Source organism: Odocoileus virginianus, unplaced genomic scaffold, assembly GCF_023699985.2.
Source record: "Odocoileus virginianus isolate 20LAN1187 ecotype Illinois unplaced genomic scaffold, Ovbor_1.2 Unplaced_Contig_1, whole genome shotgun sequence".
Taxonomy (NCBI): Eukaryota; Metazoa; Chordata; class Mammalia; order Artiodactyla; family Cervidae; genus Odocoileus; species Odocoileus virginianus.
The window spans coordinates 3,007,897-3,033,878 of NW_027224318.1; the positions used below are offsets into that span (position 1 = coordinate 3,007,897).

At 39.4% G+C, this 25,982-nt stretch overlaps 1 protein-coding gene and 1 pseudogene across 1 annotated transcript in view; both read right to left on the minus strand.

The window, feature by feature from the left end:
* The window catches only part of LOC110132083 (putative MAGE domain-containing protein MAGEA13P), a 73,989-nt gene extending 48,759 nt beyond the window's left edge, over positions 1-25,230 (minus strand). The window contains exon 1 of the mRNA XM_020885225.2: positions 25,037-25,230. The gene's annotated coding sequence lies outside the window, so the exon portion shown is untranslated. The remainder of the gene's footprint in view (positions 1-25,036) is intronic.
* On the minus strand, positions 828-1,506 carry LOC139033746 (ubiquitin-conjugating enzyme E2 variant 1 pseudogene; annotated as a pseudogene).
* Positions 25,231-25,982: the final 752 nt, after the last annotated feature.

Here is a 25,982-nt window from a genome sequence, read left to right on the forward strand (position 1 = left end):
AGGGATTGTGTGTGCTTACAAGCGTCTTCTGCGGCCTTTCTCCAAGTTTAACCACCAAGGAGGTCGCGAGCTGCAGGTCTGAGTAACCCCGGTGACTGTTCTTTTCACCTTATCGAAACCTGAGCTAAAGAAACGCATCAGCTGATGGGGACAGCAGAGGGTGGCAAGGCTGAGAACCCAATATTCATTTCCCAGGCTGGTGAGAGTAAATAAACTGTGGTTCCAAGACTAAATGATGGGAGGTCAGAGACTTTCCAACCTTACCTGATGGCTTCTGGCCAAAGCAAGGAAGCGTCACGGAAGTGCTGGGTGGTGGTGCAGAAAGGGATTGAGGAGGAGGAAGGAAAAGGCAGCACCCCTCGATTACGGTGGGGGGAGAAGATACGGGGAAGCCCTGAAGTCCTCACCAAAGGCCGATCTCAGAGGGGAGCAGAGGGCTACAATCTATGCCTCGGCCACGGGCGGCAGTGGAGGGTGGGGGAGGAGGATTGATGGCTTGGAAGGGGGGCGTCACTTAAGACTCAGAGAGACCAGGGGTGCGGACAGAGCACCCCGCACATCAGCAGTGCCCCCCCAGGCTGTGACCTGGAACCTCACGTCTACTCCAAGAAGCCACCCCTAGCTGGAGGGCTGTTGCAGGGAGGGGGAGGGGAGGGGGAGAAGGCAGACCCCAGGCCATGGAATCAGCAGCACGGTGATTGTGTGATGTGTCTTTTCACAGTTGAGTTAGATGTGCCCCACCGGTTAGGATGGGAATCAATTTAAATATAACTTTCTTGATCCCAGAAGTTCAACTATGTGGACAGTGGTTACACTTGACAGGATGATTTGTTATAGCACAACTTATATATTTCAAATGGACAAAAAAATTAGTATCATTTACAGTATCTTAAGATAAACTGCCTTTGAATGGGAGCTTTCTTTCCAGTACTTTGAGGTCTACAAGACGAATCTAGAAAATTTACTACTGTGGAAAATGAAGACTGCTTAAATCGAATGGGGGGCAGGGGAGGGCCTGTGGTTTTTCTTTTTGATTAATTGCTGTAACACTGTCCTTCAGGTGGCTGAGGGAGTTTCATATTTTCTTTAGACATCATTAGGCGCCGAAGCTCTTGCAGGACAACTTTGATGCTATACGAATTCTGCCATTTTGCTAGCACTGATATGGCTCTTGGGTCCACCACTCCATTAGAACTATTAACTCCATTCATATTAATTTTTGTTACAAATCTTACAAAGGGGGGTGCTTCTGGGTATTTAGGTCCACATTCTATTTTAAGGCTGTATATTCGGTTTTCATAAATTGTTCTTGGAGGCCCAGTTATCATCCCTGTCCATCTGGTAAGTGTCATGTCTTCGTCATCTTCTAGACCCCAGCTAACTGTGCCATCTCCTACTCCTTTCTGGCCTTCTTCGAGTTCTTCCAACAGTCGGAAATTGCGAGGGACTTTTACTCCTGAGCCCGTGGTGGCTGCCATCTTGTGTCGCTGTCGCTCGCAAATGGACTTCTATGTGGCATCTGACAAAGCCTTTATCCTTACCCTATGCATAAGAGGGATAAATAGGGACCAGACAATTGTATTGATACAAATTGGATTAAGTTATCTATGTCCTAATTAATAGATCAATATTAACACATCTCTAACGCAGATGACACCACCTTTATGGCAGAAAGTGAAGAAGAACTAAAGAGCCTCTTGATGAAAGTGAAAGAGGAGAGTGAAAAAGTTGGCTTAAAGCTCAACATTCAGAAAACTAAGATCATGTCATCTGGTCCCATCACTTCATGACAAATAGATGGGGAAACAATGGAAACAGTGGCTGACTTTATTTTGGGGGGCTCCAAAATCACTGCGGATGGTGACTGCAGCCATGAAATTAAAAGACACTTACTCCTTGGAAGGAAAGTGATGACCAACCTAGATAGCATATTAAAAAGCAGAGACATTACTTTGCCAACAAAGGTCCATCTGGTCAAGGCTATGGTTTTTCCAGTGGTCATGTATGGATGTGAGAGTTGGACTGTGAAGAAAGCTGAGCACTGAAAAATTGATGCTTTTGAACTGTGGTGTTGGAGAAGACTCTTGAGAGTCCCTTGGACTGCAAGGAGATCCAACCAGTCCATCCTAAAGGAGATCAGTCCTGGGTGTTCATTGGAAGGACTGATGCTGAAGCTGAAACTCCAATACTTTGGCCACCTCATGCAAAGAGTTGACTCATTGGAAAAGACCCTGATGCTGGGAGGGATTGAGGGCAGGAGGAGAAGGGGATGACAGAGGATGAGATGGCTGGATGGCATCACCGACTCGATGGGCATGAGTTTGAGTAAACTCCGGGAGTTGGTGATGGACAGGGAGGCCTGGCGTGCTGCGATTCATGGGGTCACAAAGAGTCGGACACGACTGAGCAACTGAACTGAACTGAATTGACCTTGGGAGTTCCTCTTTCAGTGTCCTATCTTTTTGCCTTTTCATACTGTTCATGGGGTTCTCAAGGCAAGAAGACTGAAGTGGTTTGCCATTCCCTTCTCCAGTGGACCACATTCTGTCAGACCTTTCCACCATGACCCATCTGTCTTGGGTGGCCCCACACGGCATGGCTTATTTTCATTGAGTTAGTCAAGGCTGTGGTCCTTTGCTTCTTTGCGGCCCTTTGCATTTCTTTACCTCTCTCCAATCTTTACTTGTAAAAATCTCACCTCATCATTGGGCTTTCATAAATGCCATCCCTAATGATTTTCTTAAACACTGCAAACTCATTTCATCCTTGAAATCTTCATATTTGCTGTTCCCTCTGACTGGAATGCTTTTCCCTGAGACACAGGCATGGATAACTCCTCTTCATTCAGGTGTCAGCTCAGTGCCATTCTATAGCAAGAAAGGCCTCTCCCTAACTTAAATAGCAACCCTAGTGGATGAAGAATCTGCCTGCAATGCAGGAGACACAGACAGATGCAGGTTCTACCTCTTGTTTGGGAAGATCCCCTGGAAGAGGAACTGGAAACCCACTCCAGTATTCTTGCCTGGGAAATCCCATGGGCAGAGAAGCCTGGTGGGCTACAGTTCATGGAGTCACAAGAGTCAGACACAATTAAGCACGTGTGCGGCAACAGCACTGGTAGTCTCTCCTGATACTCCATTTAATTTTAAAAATCTTACCTGTTGCTATCTAAAATACTATCAGGACCTAAAATCACCCTACTTACTTGGTTTCATGTTTGGTGTCTGTCTCCCTCATTAGAAAGTAAATTCCAATAGGCTAGGAAATTCATTTATGTTTTACTACTCTATCTCAGAATGTAAAATAGCGGTTGACCTATAGTAGAGCTTCATAAATTTTTGCTGAAGGAAAGAAGAAAAAAATGGATATATTCTCTCATTGGGATGTCATGTTCCCCTTCTCTGAATCCACCTGCATTGTGCTTATCATTTTTTAAGATAAGTGCATTAATATTCTGCCTTTCATATGACAATAATAACTATGCCTTACTTACTTTTGATTTCTCCTATGATTTGTACCATCTAATACAGGGTCAATATATGCCCAATTGGACATGGTCAACAACTCTTGATACGTTCTTTATCATACCGATATACGAATAGGAGTTAAACCAGCATTTCAAATATGAAGGTATGTACATGACTATCTGTGGTTTGAACAGAACTGTAAACCAAAGAGTATCAAATATAATGGGGGATATAAATCATATAAGAAGTAAACAAATACAGATATTCCTTAATTCATGATGGAATTATGTCCTGATAACCCATTGTAAATGGAAAATATCATAAATTGAAAATGCATTTAATACATCTAACCTACTGAACACTATAGCTTAGCATAGTTTACTTTAAACATACTCAGAACACTTACATTGGCCTGCACTTGGGCAAACCATCTAACACAAAGTCTATTTTATAATGAACTGTTATATATTTCATGCAATTTATTGAATACTGTACTGAAAGTGAACAACAGAATGGTTGTGTGGGTACAGAATGACTATAAGTATATGAGTTGAGATCACGTGGCTGACCAGGAGCTGCAGTGGGAGCCTCTGCTCAGCATCATGAAAGAGTATGGGACCACACAGTGCTAGCCTGGGAAAAGATCAAAATTCTAAGCACAATTTCTACTAAACGTGTTTTACTTTCATGCCATCATAACGTTGAACCATTGTAAACCAGGGACTGTCTGTAGACCCATATATTTAACAGTTCTTATTAAAGGTCGGTGTGATGGTTAAATTTATGTGTCAACTTGGAGGATGATTTTAAATGAGATTAACATTTAAATCAGTGAATTTTGGGTAAAGACAATTGCCCTCCTAATGTTGGTGGGCCTAATCCAGTCATTTCAAGGTGTAAGTAAAACAAAAAGACCAGCCTTCTTGAGCAGGAGGGAATATTCCCACAGAGTGCCTTTGGACTGGAACTGCAACATCAGCTCTCCTAGGTCTCAAGACTGCTGGCCCACACTGCAGATTTAGACTTGCAAGCTTCCATAATCATGTAAGTAATCCTTTAAAGTCAATCTCTTTCTGTGCATATATACATGCACGCAAACATCTTACTGGTTCTCTGGAGTACCCTAGTGAATACAGTAGCATTTAATTTATTTGCTCCACTCATTTCATTGGTGGCCAAATTCACTCTTTTGGCTCAAGATTTCTTGTTTTCCTGTGAAAACAAGAACCTCCCTGGAGGAGCAAATACCTGAAGTCTTACTAGGCATTTGTATTTCTGCAAATGACTCTCAAATCTATAATTCTTTAGAACAAGTTTTGACAAGAGAAGGGAAGCAAAGGAGAAACAAGGTTGACAGAGAGTGATCCTCCAAGTCTTGGCCTGCTTTGTTAAATGGAGTTTGATAAAATATTGGCTGTAACCTGATTTAATCTATGAAAGAGGTTTTAGATATATTGTGCTTTACATCCAAAATGCTTAAAACTACAATTTCATCATTTGGACCTAGTCACAGCTAATACTTATACTAATTGACCAAACCATTACAGTTACTGCTTCCCAGAATAATGTAGTCTTTACACCCCAGAGAAAAGCCTAAGGACATCCAGGAAGAAATCTTAGGCCATTAGAGTGATGGAACATTTATCAGGCTTTCACAGCACACTACACTGGCTGGGACGCTCAGGAGACATACACTTTGCTTATACACAGCCTTCTTTGAAAGGAAAATGGCAGAACTCTGCTAAATCACTCTCTATTAAAGAAGCAAATGAAAATTTTAATTCAGCTGATTGAATTCTATGAAGCTTGTCAATTTGAGGGGTGTATGTCCCTTGAGAGGAAAAAGTCTATCTAGCCTCATTCTATAATGAGCAGGCTAAATGGGATCTTCTACTATGATGTAGTCTGAAATATTTGCTTTCCCAAATCTAGAGAGAGACCTTTGGCTGCCTAAAGCCCCTAACTGTGGCAGCCCACCTCATTCACCCGTCATGTTTCCCTCATCTTCCCTGGTTCCCACAATGAACATCTTTGCTTCCTGCTGCTAGAATTGAAATTCACTTTTTAGGGGCAGATAATATGTGCATAAGTTTAGAGTCAGGACAATTTAAATTTTCATCGAGGTTTTCTCCTCACTGTCTGTGAGCTCACAACACGCCCTCCAATCCATTTACCTCTTACCATCTCTCTTGCCACCACTCTGCACCTCACCCTCATCTCTCCTGTGAGCCACTGAAATATTCTAACTGGTCTTTTGGTCTCCGCTTTTAATTCTATGAAATTCTTTCTTCACAAAGCAGCCAGCTATCGCCTTTTTAAATTGAAATCAGATCTTGATCAGTTCAGTTCAGTCGCTCAGTCGTGTCCGACTCTTTGCGACCCCATGGACTGCAGCATGCCAGGCTTCCCTGTCCATCACCAACTCCCAGAGCTTGCTCAAACTCATGTCCATTGAGTCGGTGATGCCATCCAACCATCTCATTCTCTGTCATCCCCTTCTCCTCCCACCTTCAATCTTTCCCAGCATCAGGGTCTTTTCTAATGAGTCGGTTCTTTGCATCAGGTGGCCAAAGTATTAGAGTTTCAGTTTCAGCATCAGTCCTTCCAATGAATATTCAGGACTGATTTCCTTTAGGATGGACTGGTTTGATCTCCTTGCTGTCCAAGGGACTCTCAAGAGTCTTCTCCAACACCACAGTTCAAAAGCATCAATTCTTCGGTGCTCAGCTTTCTTTATAGTCCAACTCTCACATCCATACATGACCACTGGAAAAACCATAGCTTTGACTAGATGGACCTTTGTTGGCAAAGTAATGTCTCTGTTTTTTAATATCTGGGTGCTTTTCTGCTAAAAACCTTCCACGACTTCCCATTTCACTCAGAGCAAAATCCACAGTCCATCCATATAAACAAGCCCCCTTGGCACCTCCTATTCTGATACTTGCTCTCCCCATTCTCCAATTCTAACTCAAATTCACATTCACTTCCTCTCTTTTCAAAGTCATTCTCCCCTTAGAGCTATTGCTATTCTTACTTCCTGAATAAACTCTGTCATGAAATCTTACACAGGGCAGCTGTTTTCCTCTTGTTTATTCTCAGCCCCAGTGTTTTCTTCTCAAAAGCAACTAAGTCTCCACCACTGTCTTTCACATAACCTTGTCTATTTTATTTTATTTGGCTGCACTGTGTGGCTCGTGGGATCTCCGTTCCTTGACCAGAAATTGAACCAGGGCCCTCAGGCAGTGAGAACTCGGAGTCTTAGCCATTGGACTGCCAGGGATTTTCCTCTGTTGTTCTTGTATAACTTGTAAAGAAGTGAAGCTTCTATTTGCTACGTCTCTTGCTTCAGGAATGAAAGCTCTTTGTGAGGAGATACCAAATCTGTTTGCGCACTGCTGTATCTCCAAGGCCTTGAAGAGTATCTGGTATGCAGTATGTACTCAGCAAATAACCACTTAGTAAATAAAAAAACAAATGATCTTCAGTAAGCGGTTAAGAGCTTAGGCCCTTAGAAACAGACTGCCAGGATTTGAATCCTGGTTCACTGCTTCCCTGGTGGCTCAGATGGTAAAGAACCCACCTGCCAATGCAGGAGACCTGGGTTCGATCCCTGGGTTGGGAAGATCCCCTGGAGAAGGGAATGGCTACCCACTCCAGTATTCTTGCCTGGAGAATCCCATGGACAGAGGAGCCTGGAGGGCTACAGTCCATGGGGTTGCAAAGAGTTGGACACGACTGAGCAGCTTTCTTTTTTTTTTTTTCCACTGCTCACCAGTCCAGTGCCCTTGGGCAAGGTGCTTACCTTTTCCATGACTTGGCTTTATCATCTTTAAAAATGGTAATATAAATAGAAGCTACCGTGTAAGGCTGATGGGATAATCAAATGAGTTAATATACATAAAGTACTTAAAACACTGGCTCATAGTATGTGGTATATAAGGGTTTCATCATTAATATCATTATTATTGCTGCTACTATTAACTACTAGTACTACTATAACCAACTAAATCATATGGTTCTGATGAAAATCAAATAAGTTAAAGGAGGTGGAAATAATTCCCCAACTATAATTTCTAAAGTATAGTTATTCTTAATAAAATATAGAGCACTATAGATATCTTAGACTGCTACTTCAGTTTATCATTGGATTAATCTGTTGACCCTTAGGTTGCTTACATTTTAAAAGAGATTGCCAATCCAAATGGGCAAATAATAAGCAGTGAGGGATATGTGGCAGAAATATTTCTTGACAGAAGAAAATATCATTCTTCACATTATACCACTGGTAATATCTGAGTTAAATAAGGCCACTTCTTAATATTGGCCGAACTGCTCTCTTTTTTTTTCTTTTCCATTTATTTTTATTAGTTGGAGGCTAATTACTTTACAACATTGCAGTGGTTTTTGTCATACATTGAAATGAATTAGCCATGGATTTACATGTATTCCCCATCCCGGTCCCCCCTCCCACCTCCCTCTCCACCCGATCCCTCTGGGTCTTCCCAGTGCACCAGGCCCGAGCACTTGTCTCATGCATCCAACTTGGGCTGGTGATCTGTTTCACCCTAGATAATATACACGTTTCGATGCTGTTCTCTTGCAACATCCCACCCCCGCCTTGTCCCAGAGTCCACAAGTCTGATCTATACATCTGAGTCTCTTTTTCTGTTTTGCATATAGGGTTATCGTTACCATCTTTCTAAATCCCATATATATGTGTTAGTATACTGTAATGGTCTTTATCTTTCTGGATTACTTCACTCTGTATAATGGGCTCCAGTTTCATCCATCTCATTAGAACTGATTCAAATGAATTCTTTTTAATGGCTGAGTAATATTCCATGGTGTATATGTACCACAGCTTCCTCATCCATTCGTCTGCTGATGGGCATCTAGGTTGCTTCCATGTCCTGGCTATTATAAACAGTGCTGCAATGAACATTGGGGTGCACGTGTCTCTTTCAGATCTGGTTTCCTTGGTGTGTATGCCCAGAAGTGGGATTGCTGGGTCATATGGCAGTTCTATTTCCAGCTTTTTAAGAAATCTCCACACTGTTTTCCATAGTGGCTGTACTAATTTGCATTTCCACCAACAGTGTAAGAGGGTTCCCTTTTCTCCACACCCTCTCCAGCATTTATTGCTTGTAGACTTTTGGATAGCAGCCATCCTGACTGGCGTGTAATGGTACCTCATTGTGGTTTTGATTTGCATTTCTCTGATAATGAGTGATGTTGAGCATCTTTTCATGTGTGTGTTAGCCATCTGTATGTCTTCTTTGGAGAAATGTCTGTTTAGTTCTTTGGCCCATTTTTTGATTGGGTCATTTATTTTTCTGGAGTTGAGCTGGAGGAGTTGCTTGTATATTTTTGAGATTAATCCTTTGTCTGTTGCTTCGTTTGCTATTATTTTCTCCCAATCTGAGGGCTGTCTTTTCACCTTGCTTATAGTTTCCTTTGTTGTGCAAAAGCTTTTAAGTTTCATTAGGTCCCATTTGTTTATTTTTGCTTTTGTTTCTAAAATTCTGGGATGTGGGTCATAGAGGATCCTGCTGTGATTTATGTCGGAGAGTGGTTTGCCTATGTTCTCCTCTAGGAGTTTTATAGTTTCTGGTCTTACATTTAGATCTTTAATCCATTTTGAGTTTATTTTTGTGTATGGTGTTAGAAAGTGTTCTAGTTTCATTCTTTTACAGGTGGTTGACCAGTTTTCCCAGAGCCAACTGCCCTCTTTAGAATGCAAATTCAGAACATTACACAGAAGTGATATATAGAAATATTTTAATGGAGAAATAGCTATTGCACAGTAAAAGACATGAACATATGTTTTAGGTATCCGAGGATTGTTTCTAAATATGATTCATTATAAAGTCTTATATTCATGAGTCTGTTATTTACAGACACTGACTAACATAGAGACATAACTTTATAACTATTACACCAGAAAGGACTTCCTTTGTACTGTGACTTATAAAAATATGTCTCGTGCAGTGGGGATATTCTGGTGGACTACAGATAACTTCTCAATATGGCTCAATATGATTAAATTCACTCAGTATGACTAAAGACAGAATGTTATTTTCCTGGTGTTGTATGACAAAGGACAATTTTCAAGATATGTATGTATGTATGCCGGTAGCACCATACACCATGTGGGACCTTAGTTCCCCCACCAGGGATCAAGCCAGCACCCCTGGATTGGAAGGCAGATTCTTAAACACTGGATCATCGGGAAGTCCCAACAGTGTATTTTTAAGTAGAATACTAGTATAGGAAGAGTTGCAATTTTTGAGTCACAGGTCCACTATAATTTGGCATTTTCATCATAGCTAAGATCATTTGCTGTGTTTGATGGAAACATAATACACTATTTTGGGTGTTCTTATACTGTCTGATAACATTTGGGAGTCAGTAGCAATAGAATTTGGGGTCGAATGTTCTGTGATGTAATGTTTGTTCACGTATTTCTGGACTTAATTTGACTGAGTCTGAGAGGAAAGTTAAAATCTTCCAGCTTTAGTCATTTCCAGTTTTACTTAATATTTTGAGTTTCAGTGTCTTAAAAAAATGTGCACTGTCAAAGGCTAAAGTGGACAACACTAGATCTATATATAAAGAAAAACTTTCAATACCTTTGGACCATGAAATTTTTGCACCTTATTTTATGTCCCTGGATATGTTCCAGTGTCTCCTAGTTTATAGTCTATGGGAACTTGAATAGACTTTGTATCCTACTGTTGTGTGAAAATTATATAAATCTTAATTATGTTGAATTGGTTCATAGTGCTTTTCAGGTCTACTATATCCTTCTACTTCTCTGTATATTCATTCTATTAATTTTTGAGAGTTTGATATTGAAACTCCAACTAAAAATCTTAATTTATCTACTTAAAAAATAATTATAATATATAGTAGAACCATAAAGTCTCCTATAAATATGTTATTATGCTTTCATAATTTAAAACATGAAAAAGAAAGAGAAAAAAAATAAGTTCAAAGATTAGACATACATATAAATATTGAAACTAGAGGAACTGGCCTCCAGAAATTTTCCACCTTCTTTTTAAGTACTCTGCTACCAGAATATAGAAGAAAGACATTGATTTTAGAGTCAGCTGACCTATACTTGGGTCCTGGATTTTCCACTCACTGGCTCAGTAACCCTGGGCAAGTAACTCCAACACAAACTCAGTTTTTTTATCTATATGATAGGGAAGATAATGCCTACTTTTCAGGATAAATATGAGTTAATAATCCATATAAAATTCTTGACACCTAGTAGGTCCCTAATAAATAGCAGCTATTAAAGTTGCTTTAGCATTGAAAACCAATAAATATAAATCAGGACATTAACAGAACAAACGAGGGAAGCTATATGATCATTTCAATAGATATAACAAAATCATTTGATTAAACTCAACCCTCTCTCATCATAAAAAATTCTCAGCCAACTAGGAATCCAAGGGAATTTCCCTGTAAGAGAAATGACATCTATCTAAAAATCTACAGGTAATGTGGTAGATTTTTCTGCAAAGTTGGCTACCTACAATTCTCACATTTATTTAAATGCATATTACTCCTCCCAAAAGGGGTGGGGCCTATTTTCTCTCCTTAAATTTAAGCTGGCACTGTGGCTTCTGTTGACCAATACATCTGATATTATAAATGTTCCTGTGTGTCTTCTGGGCTAGACTTTAAGAGGCCTTACAGCTTCTGTTTTGGCTTGCTTGAAATGCTCTTATAGACCTGTAAGAAAGTCTTGCCGACTTACTGAAAGATGGGAGAAAATGTGCAGAGAAAGGCCCTAAGGTTTAATGAAGAAAGGCCTGGTTGCTCTAGCACCCCAGCTGAGCCTAAACCTGAACTGTATGTTATGGTGAAAGCATTCATATGAGTTATCCCAGGAAAAACTAGCAAAGGAAGCCTCTAGCTGATACACAGATTTGTGAGTAACAATAAATCAGTATGGTTTTTAGCCACTAAGTTCTGTGTTAGATTGTTAAACAATAATAGATAACATCACACTAGTGAAATATATAATTTCACACTAGTGAAATATAAAATTCTTTTCTCCTAAGACCAAGGCAAGCATATTGATTCTCACCAGTTCTATTGACAGTGATCATAGATCCAAATGTAAAATTTATACATTTTCTAGAAGAACACTTAAAGAACACTTAAGAGAATATAATTGCAACCTCTGGGGTAAGTGAAGGTTTATTAAACCAGACACAAAAAGCACTAACTATACACGAAAAAAATAATGTGATGCATTAAAAATTAAATATTCTGCTCTTTAAAGAAATAGTTAAAAAATAAACAATGGATAAATAAACTATGGTATGTCTGGATAATAGAATATTACTTAGTGCTAAAAAAGAAATGAACTATTATGTCACAAAAGGACATCAAGGAACCTTGAGGTGGTCTAGTTGCTAAGTCGTGTCTGTTTCTTGTGACCCCCATGGACTGTAGCCTGCTAGGCTCCTCTGTCCATGGGATTCTCCAGGCAAGAATACTGGAATGGGTTGTCATTTCCTTCTCCAGGGAATCTTCCCGACCCAGTAATTGAACCCAGGTTCAATTGAACCTGTATTGCAGGCAGAATCTTTATTGACTGAGCTACAAGGGAAGATGCACATTAGTAAGTGAAAGAAGCCAAATTGGAAAGGTACCTACTGTTTGACTCCAACTATATGACATTCTGGAAAAGGCAAAACTGAGAGCAGTTATCAAGGGTTGGAGGGGGGAGGAGGATGAGTAGGCAGAGCACTAAGGATTTTTAAGACAGTGAAACTACTCTATATAATGTTAAAATGGTGGATACGTGTTTGTGTGTGTGTGTGCCAGGCTCCTCTGTCCATAGGGTTTCCCAGGCAAGAATACTGGAATGGGTTGCTGTGTCCTCCTCCAGGAGATCTTCTAGACCCAGGGATCGAACTCACATCTCTATGTCTACCTGCATTGGCAGGTGGGTTCTTTACGACTAGTGCCACCTGGGAAGCCCAAAATGGTAGATATATGTCATTATAAATTTGTCCAAACTCATATAATGTACAGCATCAAGAATGAAACTAAATGTAAACTTTAGACTCCAGATGATAATTATGTGTCAAAGTAGGTTCATCAGTTGAAACAAATGTACCGCTCTGGTGGGAGATGTTGATAATGCAGGAGTAATACAGTGGAATGTTAGATAGGGATTTTTACAAAATGAACAGTAATATGCAACAATTTAGTTGATTTTCACTGAGCGTTGAGTTAAAGAAGCCAGAAAAATAAAAAAGTAAACCATTTGTATGATTCCATTTATATTATGTATAAAAACCAGAAAAATAAATCCATGGTAATAAAAATTCAAACACGGTTGTATTGGTGGCTCAGACAGTAAAGAATCTGCCTGCAATGCAGGAGACCTGGGTTTGATCCCTGGGCTGGGAAGATCCCCTGGAGGAGGGCATGGCAACCCACTCCAGTATTCTTGCCTGGAGAATCCCCATGGACAGAGGAGCCTGGTGGGTTACAGTCCATGGGGTTGCAAAGAGTCAGACACGACTGAGCGACTAAGCACAGCACAGGAATTGAGTGGAAAGGGGAAGAAGGGTACTTTCTGAGGTGATGGGCATAGTCGATGTTCTTCATCATGTAATAATTACACAGGTATTTGTAACTATCAAATTTAATCCAATGGTATGCTTAAAATATGTGCATTTATTTTTTAAATAATTTTTTTAAAAATAAAAAAATATGTGCATTTACTATATGTGAATTTTACAATAACAGAAAAGGCCAAAGGTAAATAAGGGAAATTGTGATTGTTGGAGGCATGATTATTTTTATTTTCACACAGTGCTGAAGTTATAACCTAAGTATCCTTTGTCTTTACGATACTTACTGTGTCATTCCATATATGCCTATCACAAACACACACACACAATGAAGAAAGCTATCAACTCCATATTTCATGGGTTTGCTTCCATCCTTCATCTTAACAAAATTCTCATTTCATCAATACTGCCATTTCAAATGGTTTTTGTGGAGGAATATAACTGTATTTAAAAGTGATGCATAACAGTCTTTTTAGGTCCGGGATTACGGCATAATTGTATTTGTGTTGAATGTAACCAACTAGTTGGGTTATATCAGGCATGTTACTTCACCTCCCTAGGCCTTGGTTTCCTCATTTGTAAAATGAAAAGGGTTGATCACTAATATTCTATAGTATTTCTACAAAATACATTAAATATTTGACTAGGAATTTAACAGAGGGGCACAAAGGAACACATACATTTGGGGAACTAGACTGTGGGAAGCCACTAAAGGCAGTTTTTGCCAACCCTAACTTGGAGGTGACTTGTAGAGAAAGAGGGAACAAAAATATGACATTGTCCTTGGACACCCCTTCTTGCTTCATATAGGTTGCTAAAGAGATGAGGGAATTCAAGTTAACTACTATAAACTATCTCCTTTATTTTAACATCATCAGTACTTGGATATTCAGGAGGAGATTCAAGTTGGACATTAACCAGACCCACCCATTTTCTGCAATGGTTTGAGGGTCACAGTAATAGAGATTCAGTTATTTTAAGCTATAACTGAGTTCTATGTTGTTACTACTATTTACTTCCCACATACACAAATACTTAAAAAGAACAAGGTAAACCAGAAGTGAACAAGAATAATAAGCACATTTAAGTGAACAAAGAAGATAAGCACAATATCACCTCCACATGATTGCCCTTAGTTTAATTCTTCTCCAGATAATGTGAAAGGACAAAGAAGAAGGGGTACATGTTAGGTATGTGCGTGTATAGGGGCAGTTTAAGTAACCATGCTTGATGCTGCTTGAACTGATTTTTCTGAACCATTTGCATTCATGTTTACCTTCAATTATGGTTTCTATAGTGTTGATCCTTTTTATAGCATTGTAGTATATGCTTTAGATTCAATTAAATTTCATAGAATGTATTAAATATTATTTAATCAATCCTACAATTTAATTCCTAATTAACAGTCTCTTCACAGCCTGTGATTTTCAGGTAATCAGTCTGTAATTCACCAAGAATCTTCACAGAGCCCACAGCACTGGGCTGGCTCTAGAAGGTCCATAATCAAGGTTAATGAGGTCTCCATCCTTCAAGAACTCACAGCTTGAATTAAAAGGTGGCTCTTTGTCTACATATATTTGGAGGAGAATTCTACTATCTAACCAGCACATAAAACATAATTTTGCACATGGACTTGGGAAAACTGGTTACAGACATAAGCACTGGCATCTGCAAATCCTTTTTTTTGTTTGTCTTTGATATTTGGCTACTGCTAGGGACTATTGGCACTTGGGTTTACGGTGGGATAGGAAAGTGAAACGCTAGGGAATGTGGCTTGAAATGTTGATCCTAAATACATCTGTCTATGACATCTAGATAGACTAATGAATGAAAAGTAGGTTTATTTGAATGATTTTGATAAGTGCTTTCAGTTGATCATGAAGACAAAATCAGATCAAACCAATTTCAGGGAAATAACCCACATGCTACATGGTTAGAAATGGCTACACAACTTAAACCAATATTAAAAGGATCCTCCAAGGAATTATGAGGAGGAAAAAGAAACTTAGTCCAGTTTATGGTGTAAAATGACATTTGCATTTCTAGTTTTCACGATCTCAGGAAAATCAAAGCAGAAAGCTAGCTCCTTAGCTACATCAAGGGAAAGACTGAGGAAAAATACGATCAAGGCAGAGCCATCTGTGGCAATTTAATGATGATTTCAGGCTTCTACTGAAAACACACTTAATAAGAAATTAAGAGCTAAAGGGAAGCCAATTTCAAAGGGATTTGCACATTGAAAAAAATATCTGTGTATATAGATACAAGTAACTGTTGATTAGATTTTAATTATCTTGAAACAGGATGTCTTGGTGGAGTTGGGAAGACCTAACAAAACAAACTTCAATAAGGCCTTTGTTCTTATTTGGGGCAAATAAAAAATTCACTTCCCTGCCTCTTATTTGATATCTCTGTCATATTAGGCAAAAATGAAGAGACTCAGCTGAAAAAAACAAGAAGTTGTAGGCATTTTAAACTCAGCTATACCAAATCATTTGCTGAAAGTGTTTTTAGCATATTAGCGTATGAATGGGAGAAGGCAATGGCACCCCACTCCAGTACTCTTGCCTGGAAAATCCCATGGACGGAGGAGCCTGGTGGGCTGCAGTCCATGGGGTCGCGAAGAGTCGGACACGACTGAGCAACTTCACTTTCACTTTTCACTTTCATGCATTGGAGAAGGAAATGGCAACCCACTCCAGTGTTCTTGCCTGGAGAATCCCAGGGATGGCGGAGCCTGGTGGGCTGCCGTCTATGGGGTCGCACAGAGTCGGACACGACTGAAGTGACTTAGCAGCAGCAGCAGTGTATGAATGAAAATGCTGGTGTTCTCTGATTTTGAGAAGTTTGGCCCTAATACTTAGTGAGATGGGACTTGCCCTGAGTCAGATGCACACAATGCCCTACAGCCTGCGGGGAGTAGGGAACTCTGGGAACTCTGTGGTCAAGGTTATAGTCCTCTCCTACTTTTGGAAGTAGATAACTCCAAGAATGATACAAAATAGGACAGAGTGGCCTGGTAATTTCAGAGAATTCTCTTTTCTGTCGCCAATTGAAGTGAACAAAATAGTAACTTTATGGGTCAGAAATGAGATAGAACCTTTCCTTAGAACCCAGAAAAACTAGTCAAAATAATTTCCCTGGGGAAAATCTTATTTCTGCTAGTAATATCAATAATACTGAGGTCAAAAAGCCTAACACTGAGCTGCTTATTTAATATACTAAACAAGTGATACATTACAATAAAACAAAAATTAATTCAGTTAGCAGCTATTCACTGGGGAACCTTTCAAACTTGATTGGTGCTGTCACCTTTCATTAATGACTTTACTAAGTACCCCAGAGGCATGGTTATGATTTTTTAAAATCAATGTCTACACTTTAGGTGCTTCCCAGGTGGTTCAGTGGTAAAGAATCTGCCTGTCAATGCAGGAGACATTGAGTTTGATCCCTGGGTCGGGAAGATCCCCTGGAGAAGGGAATGGCTAACCACTCCAGTATTCTTGCCTGGGAGATCCCATGGACAGAGGTGCTTGTTTGGAAATTCTAGTATGAGAGGGTAGCAAGTTGGATTCCTATGACCGGATCAGCCTCTTTGTTATGTCTGTGCCAAGTAGTAAGGGAGAAAGTGAATCCACATCCATCCAGTCATCCATGGGGTGACAATGATGTAACAACTAGTGCTCTCACATTCCCTTAGAAATGGTTAAGTTAGAGGAATGAGGGGATGGTTAGTTAGCTCTTAGCTGTAAGAAGTTCTAGGCTAAATCCTTCTGCCTCTGTAGCATTTGGGCAGCCATAAATAAAGACTTTCTGATTATCAGAGGATGTTGGAGAAAAGCAGTCATTCAAATAAAAGGCAGACAGCATGAATACATGGGATCAGTCACCAAATCTACCTCTTCTCAAATACGCACTGGACTGATGCTTAAAATGTCTGCTCTGATGCACGGCAGGGGGTTTGGCTGCACCAGACTAATCCTTCAACTGAACGTCTTTTGGCACAGGAATCCCTTAGTGAATAAAATACAGTAAAGGTCCACGAGCACAAGTGAACTGAAGGCCACAACATATGAAGAGCCCAAAAATGTTCAGAGTGTCCCTGCTTCACCCACGCCTTGGTCATTTGATAAAATTCTGAAATTTATGAAACTTCTCACTAGCATCTGCACTGCTCAATGATTAAAGCCCCAGAGTGAAGTCAGCCAATTGGAATGACTCCTGTACATCACAGAACTGTGTCACCCACCCTCATTTTAGGATCAGAGCTATTTCATAGGTTTAAAGTAGCAGATTAGCTTGTTTGGGGAAATAGTTGATGAAACTGCTCTTTGTTCAGCTGTAAAAAAAAAAAAAAAAAAGATAACAGCACTTACCTCACAAAGTTATGGCATTAAAGAAGTTATTATACATGTAATGCCTAAAACAGTGCCTAGCATGAAGTAAGCATTGAAAAGGCATTATCATCACCATTGCTATTGAAAGTGAAAGTGAAGTCGCTCAGTCGTGTCCGACTCTTTGCAACTCCATGGACTGTAGCCCACCAGGCTCCTCTGTCCATGGGATTTTCCAGGCAAGAGTACTGGAGTGGGTTGCCATTTCCTTCTCCAGGGGATCTTCCCAACCCAGGGATCAAACCCGGGTCTCCCGCATTGTAGACAGACGCTTTACCATCTGAGCCACCAGGGAAGTCTGAAAGTTGCTATTAAGATTATTTAATAAGGCTTTCCGGGTTGCTCAGTGGTAAAAAATCTGCCTGCCAATACAGGAGATGCAGGAGACTCAGGTTTGATCCCTGAATCAGGAAGATCCCCTGGAGAAGGGAATAGCAACCCACTCCAGTATTCTTGCCTGGATAATCCCATGGACAGAGGAGCCTGGCAGGCTACAGTCTATGGGGTCACAAAGAGTCAGACATGACTGAGCACATACACACACACACACACACACACACACACAGCCCATTCACACTTATTTTAATAACTGTGATTTTGACCAAAATCACTTGACAAAAAATAAATTGCACAAGTTCTGAACCCATTTCCTTCAAATAATTTGCAATTAACTTTTATGGTCTTGGGAATCCTGTAACCACCTTCATGAGTGAGCACAAGGTTGCTTGCTGGACCATGAGAGGTCACATGGAAGATGTCTTCAGTCATGTTTCCCAGAAGACAGATTCTGGGATGGAGATTTTCAAACAGAAAGTTTACTGGGGAGTGCTATTAGCAATAACTGTGAGGCAGGATACATGTAGGATTGATTATGGGGAAAGTTAGGCTGCAGCACAGTTGGAACAGAGGTCTCAGCTGATCCTTTAGGGAGCTATGAAGCTGAGATGGCTCTTCAAAGTTGATGCACGTTAAGGCAAAGGGGCTGAGCACTTTGATGTCTGCATCAACCAGTCATTGGATGAGGGCTGCCCTCAAGGAGGGAGTGTGATCTAGGGCTAGGCAGCTGCTTTTGGCATTATGGAGGTAGAGGTTCACCAGCAAGTTGTCAGCAGACAACACTTCTAGTCACTGTGGGAAAAATGTCTACTACAGAGGATGCCTAGGATGCCATCCCAGGTCATCCAGGTTCCACTCAACTGACTACCTGACCACAGACACATCAATGAACCCAGCAGAGATGAAGCAAACCAGCCAAGATCAGAAAAATATCCTAGAAAACTAACAGAATCTTAAAAGATAAGAAATAGTTATGTATTTAAGCCATTAAGTTTTGAGGTAGTTTATTATGTAGTGATTGATAACTGATACAGAATATTACATTATATTACACTAAAACAGTAATCATTAAAGGCTGTGAGTATAAGATTAAAAGGGCTTCCCTGGGGGCTCAGACAGTAAAGAATCTGCCTGCAATGCAGGGGACTCAAGTTCAATCCCTCAGGGATCCCCTGGAGAAGGAAATGGCAACCCACTCCAGTGTTCTTGCTAGGGGAGAATTCCATGGACAGAGGAGCCTGGCAGGCTATAGTCCATGGGGTCACAAAGAGTCGGACACGACTGAGTGACTAACAGACACATAAGATTAAAGTGGTTCTAGTTGTAATGTTAATAACAGGTTCTACATAGTCTTTGCCAAGGGCATTAAAATCAACGCACATTTGAGATTAAAGCAGCAACTCAGATGCTACTGGTAGAAGCTGGGCTGTCACTATGCAGTACACCTCCCATGCCAAGAGGATGCCAACTGCCAGCACATGAGGTCGGCACACAGGCCTCTTGAGAAGGAACCAGCATACACTTCCGGGAATCAGTGTTCAAAGCATTTCTGTCATCGGGACAATACAACGACAGGGAGTTGTCAAAAGTTTTTCCTAAGGTATTATTTGAGAAACTGGGAACTTACAAAGGGGAATCAATGCCATTCTATTTAGAAATTGATATTATATACATAATTGATATATATATTATAAAAATTATTTATTTATTTTTCATTTATTTTTATTAGTTGGAGGCTAATTACTTTACAATATTGTAGTGGTTTTTGTCATACATTGACATGAATCAGCCATGGATTTACATGTATTCCCCATCCCGATCCCCCCTCCCACCTCCCTCTCTACCTGACTGGGAAAAATTATTTATTGAACAAACATAACTAGAAATCCCTTGGAAAAGGGAATGGCAACTCACTCCAGTATTCTTGCCTGGAGAATTCCATGGACAGAGGATCCTGGCGGGCTACAGTCCATGGAGTCACAAGAATTGGACACAACTGAATCGACTTGGCAGGCATGCATGCCTTGCTCAGTGATAGAAAACCTTCAGTAACTATACATTTGTGTAAGTTTGGAGAAGAATGGCATCCAAACAAAAAACCAAAAAAGTAGATGAGAGAAATTCAAGAACAGTGAAGAGGACAAGGAAGGTGGCAAATAAAATGAGAATTCTTAAAATTCTTGGTAATAGTGAAACCAAGACTTTCGTGCCACCCCAGGTGGCACAGTGGGTAAAGAATCTGCCTGCCAATGCAGGAGACTCGGGTTCGATCCCTGGGTTGGAAGATGCCCTGGAGGAAGAAATGGCAACCTGCTCCAGTATTCTTGCCTGGTGGGCTACAGTCCCTGGGGGTCGCAAAGAGTCAGACACAACTGAGTGACTAACACATCCTCCACCCCACACACATAACTAGAAAGAAAAAAAATCATCTACCAACCCTACCCTTCTATCAAATCCACTGTTTTTATTTTCTCACGTTCCATTTCAGTCCTTATCCATATTCATATCATGATTAAATAGTTTTAAATATAAGGTAGATTGAATTTTATATTAGAGTAGGGCTTTTCAAAGAAAATGATCAGAACTAGGAATTTTTTTTTTACACAAAGCCTAAAATCCTTGAAAGTCAAATTCGATTAAGAGCTCTAGACTGAAGGGCTTCAAAAATTTCTCACTGTCAAAGAGTGGTTACGCTTTAGAGACCTAGGAGAGGATTCATTTCAGAAAGGAAGAAATTGAACCTACAAAGAGTGGGATGTGAAAGGTAAAAAAAGGAAGGAGGGACTGGGAAATTAAAATTCAACAAAGCTCGGATTGTATAAACCAGAACTTGGCCAACTATGGCCTGGGGCCAAAAGCAGCCCACTGCCTACTTTTGTACCTATAGTTTTATAGAACCACAGTTACTCTCATTCTTTTACCTACTGTCTGTGGCCACTTTCATACTATAGCAGAACTGAGTTGTGACAAGGACTGAAAATATTTACTATCTCATCTTTACAGAACATGCTTGCTAACATCAAATCAATGATTAATTATGTTAGTGAGTGATTTTGCTACAAACAGTTATATTAATGATGAATTTTAGGGTGATGTGATTAAAAAGAGGGTGGGGCTATAATACTAGAAAACAAAAACATGGAAGATAGGAGAGGTGATATTGGAGTTATTCTATCATCTTTGTATTGCTTGGAAAGAGTCAGGAATAATGCCAGGCATGTATGTTAAAAATATAAGGATAAAACTTTTCATATACAACACAGCACGCATAGATTTCATATTGAAAGTTTAAAATAATTTCAAGTGACCCTTTAGGTTGATGATATAATAATTTGTCTCCCTCCCACCCTGTTAGCAACCATCAGGAGTCACTTAGCTGGCAGGTAGAGCTGGTGGGTTGGCAACCACTTTCTCTGCAAGTGGCATGATTGTTCCCTAGTCAACCTCACATAATTCTAAGTGATAAAAACTTGTGTGGGTAAAAATAGCCCCCACAAGAAAGTCAAGTGTTGGTGACACATGTAGAAAATTTCTCCAAAATTTATTATTCTTAGCCATGAAACAGTAGTTTTAGGGGGCAAAATGTCTGTAATTTTAATATTTGTGAATTTTGAAAACTTAAAAAGTATATGTCCTTTATAAATGCAAACAAACTGCTTTATGTAACTGCAAAAAGTTACCCAATTGATTCAACAGTCTTTGCTTGTACAGAAATATACTAAAGCCAAAATTATGTGAATCAGTATTTGAACATTGTTATATTTATTGAAAATTATTGTTGTTACATTTAAATCATTTAGCATAAAGTAGATAAAAGCTAATTAACCAAGTCTTACATTTCCCAACCAGTGATATTAAGCTTTTATAAATAACCTAGTGTCATAAATTGGAATTTAATCCAAGGGAAATATTTGAGGCAACTTAATATAATTTAACTTACGGAAATCATAATTGCATTGTGAATCATTCTGGAACTTCAGGTTTATATTTTTTTATACACAATAAAACTTAGTAAAATAAACTGTTAACCTTCATCTAATAGATATTTCTGAGTCTTTTAATGTACATTGTTCATTATTTTGTCCACAGGATTTCTCTATTTTTTACGTTAAGTCAGTTATATATCTTTCGGAAGGTTAAGGATTCTATATTTTTTGTTGTTGGTATAATAATCCATCTGATGCAGACATTTTTAGAACTTCACAATATATAGCTCCACTGAACGGTGAGCTCCTCCAGGGAAAGAAATATTTCTTATTCATCTTTTTACCCTCATGATCCGACACATAGTGGGCACTTATTAAATGTTTATTAAATGTATCAGCTGGCAACATCTCATAACCCTTAATTCTTTCAGAACAAATTGTGGTTCTCTTCACAGGGTCCATGTGTCTTCCTAGTCCTACTCTATTGTAAATATTTATCTCTTTTCTCCATTTTTTCCACGTACATCTCAATTACAAATTTTAAAAAAAATCATCTATGTGCTCCCAGTTGCTAGCACTGGTACCAGTTTCTGACACAGAGTAGTAGATGCTTAGGAAAACATTTTTGAACTGAATGGATCTCTGGAAGTCTTCAAAATGGTGGGTTTCAAATGGAGAGAAGATGGAAGAATTCATCCTTTGTGATATTATCCCTCCCCTTTGATTCTTCTCAATATACATGGGCTCCTTGATAGTAGGGTATAAGGCCTTGCCCTCCCTCTTTCCCTGGACCTACTACCTATATGCTCAGACACTGAACTGAATTGAACTCCCATCTCTAATCTTAGGTTTGACTTCATTATAGATTAACCTAGCCCAAATATTACAGTCAAATAGCTTCCTGGCTTGATTCAATAAATGCAATCAAATTCAAATCTTGAATGTCTGTAATAAATCTTAGAGTTTAAAGCGCCAGATTAGACTATTTTGCCTTAATTAGTTTAGCTTTCTTTGATTTGAACACGGCCCATTATTTTAAATTAAATAAGCAATTCAAAGCCTGTGGACAATAAATTAGACAAATGTAAATGTCAGGAACTGCAATCCCCTGGCTATATTTTACAGACAGTAAATATGTAAGACATCAGAACCAAATATCCCTTTTGATGATGATAATGAGATGTTCTTGATTGAGACTAAAACTGAGCCTTATTGTTTGTTTCACCAGAAACAAAGTGTCTAGTATGGGATGGTAAAGAGATTCTTAAACCATTGTCACAGACTGTCTCTTGAAAAATAGCATAACATGCAAACAATTTGGTCATAATTTCTAAAGCTGTTCTTGGAATAGGGCAACTTTCACACACAGAAATAAGAAAATTTGTTGCCGGGATGTTTCTAGTGTCTGTGGATTTAAAAGATAAGTCTCAGTTTTAGTCTCAAAAAAGCTAAGCTAATTAAGGCAAAATAGTTCTTTTTGCTGGATTTACCATTCAGCTCTGTGAAACAACCTCTCAACTGATTCAAATAACTCAGGTTTTGCTGTTATTGTCCACTACATTGACCATTTATCCAAATCACTAGTTGTGGAGGTTTTCTGTAGAAGAGGTTAAGTTCTGGCAAACTCTAGTGGGTGGAGGAAAGCAATGTTGTTAGCTCTGTAATGAAATAATGCCATTTGCAGCAATGTGGATGGACCTAGAGATTATCATACTAAATGAAGTAAGTCAGACAAAGACAAATACCATATGATATCACTTATATGTGGAATCTAAAATATGATACAAATGAACTTATTTACAAAACAGAAATAGACCCACAGACATAGAAAACAAATTTATGATTACCAAAGGGAAAGAGAGGAGGAAGAATAAATTAGGAATTTGGGATTAACATATACATACTACTATATATAAAATAGATAAACAACAAGGTCCTACTCTATAGCCCAGGGAACTATATTTAATATAATAACATATAATGGAAAAGAATATGAAAATGAATATATATGTGTAATTGAATCACTTGGAGGTACATCAGAAACTAACATGACATTGCAAATCAACTATACTTCAATTTTAAAAAATACCATTCAGGGTTAAGACAGCAAAATCTCATTGTTCAAAAGTTCAAGCTCATTTGAGGTCTTCCATGGGCAAGTACATATACAGGCTTTACTTTACTATATAGATAATTGTTGCCACTAGCTCTCTGATTGTTGTAGAGATTCTTTTGCCTGGGCAGCAGGTGCTAGCCTGCAATACAGTCACCCATGTTCAAAGGGTTCTAGTTTTAAATGTAGGGGGAAAATGTAGCCACAGAGAAGTCAATTTATGCTGTGAGTCCCTGGCAATATTAACACTTAAAATAACAGCTCTCTTCCCATCTGTGAATATTTTTTGCATAAGAATCCACTGTTGGTTTTCTCTTTCTTTCAAGAAAATAACCTGTGTTGAGAAAGGCACTGTGTCCAAGTGACAAAAACAGTTTCTAGGATGCATGGTCATCATAATTAAATAGTACATCTTGGACTTACTAGTGCACTATCAACCACTTAAAGCTGAAAATTGTTAACAAACCTACATCCAGCTGAGATAGATATGTCTATCACAAATATGTCATATTTGTGAAATGTGTCATGAGTCTTGCCACGACTCTAATGCAATTACATTTTAAGCACCAACAGCTCCATAGCTCTTTAGGGACTCAAGGGTTACTCCCTTAAACACTAAACACATCTGACAGAAATATTCATATGAGTGCTTCCATAACTAAGAGCTAGCACTGACTGGAACATGAGGATCTTGGGCGACAGTGAGGACAAGAATACGTCAGTGAATATAGGATGGTTATTAGAAAACCAGGAGCTTGTATGAAAAGACAGATAGGAAGAAACAAGAAAAGTTAGGGGCTTTATCAGCCAGGGTCCAAGCAGGAAGCAGATGGCACACTCTTCTTGGATAATGTGAGAAAGAATTAGTATAGGGACTATTTACAAAAGTGTGGGAGGGTTTAGGAAGAGCAACACAGAATTGTGAAATACCCCAGGGATAACAATAGGAGCTGTTACCAACCCTAGGTTTGAAGGGGTAAAGGACAGAATGATTATTGGTACCAAGAAGGCACACAGAAATAGCTCAGACATATTGTGGGATTGAATCGAGACCACTGCAATAAAACAAATATCGCCATAATGTGAGTCGTGAATTGTTTTTGGTTTCCCGGTGCGTGTAAAAGTTTGGTTTATGCCATATTGTAGCGATAGCATTACGTCTTTACGTCTAAAAAAAAAAAAAAATAGTACATACCTGTGTTAGGAAGTCAGGCGTGAGCAACGAGAGGTAGCTTAGCTGAAAAAGATTCAAGCTGGTCTCTAAAACCCACCTCTGACACCCCCCAGTGTGGCCCAGGAAAGCTCACAGATATGCTACAAAATAACCACAGAGACTTTCCCACGTTTCCAACGCCAGCGCATGCGCTCTAGGCACACAGTGGATACAAACTAACCACAGGGGCTTCTCCAGCTCCCACACATGTGCTCTTGATGCACAGCTGTGTCCTCAAAGGGTTCATAAATACTCTATACGCATGTACGTCTGATTATAACAGACTGAATTATGGGAAAGACATGTGCAATAGAGCCTGTTGTTATGTAACTTGCAACTGTCAATCAAAACTGTCAGTCCACGCCCACCTAGATGGATATGTAACAGCCTTGTCTTGAAAACCCCTGTGCCTCATCATTCTGATGCTGATGCCAGTGCCACTTTTGGTCTGGCCTACTCTCCCTTGAGGTGTTCTTTCTGTTCTTTCCTTAATAAACTTGTTTTTGCCACAGGTAAGACCTCAGATTCTTCTTTGTGTCCTTACCAAGAACCGAGGCCCACAAGGGAGGGTCCCCTACGACCCTCTCTATATCTGCTAACACCTGAATTAAAAATACTTACTTGCTTAAAAAATTGCTAACCATCATCTGAGTCTTCAGAGGGTTGTAATCTTTGTACTGGAAGAGGATCTTGCTTTGATATTGATGGCTGCTGACCAATCAGAGTGGTGGTTGCAGAAGTTTGGGGTGGCTGTGGCAATTTCTTAAAATAGGACAACAGTGAGGTTTGCTGTATTGATTGACTATTCCTTTCACAAAAGATTTCTCTGTAGCGTGCAACACTGTTTGATGGCATTTTACCCACAGTAGAACTTCTTTGAAAATCAGTCAATCTTCTCAAAACCTGATGCTGCTTTATCAACTAAGTT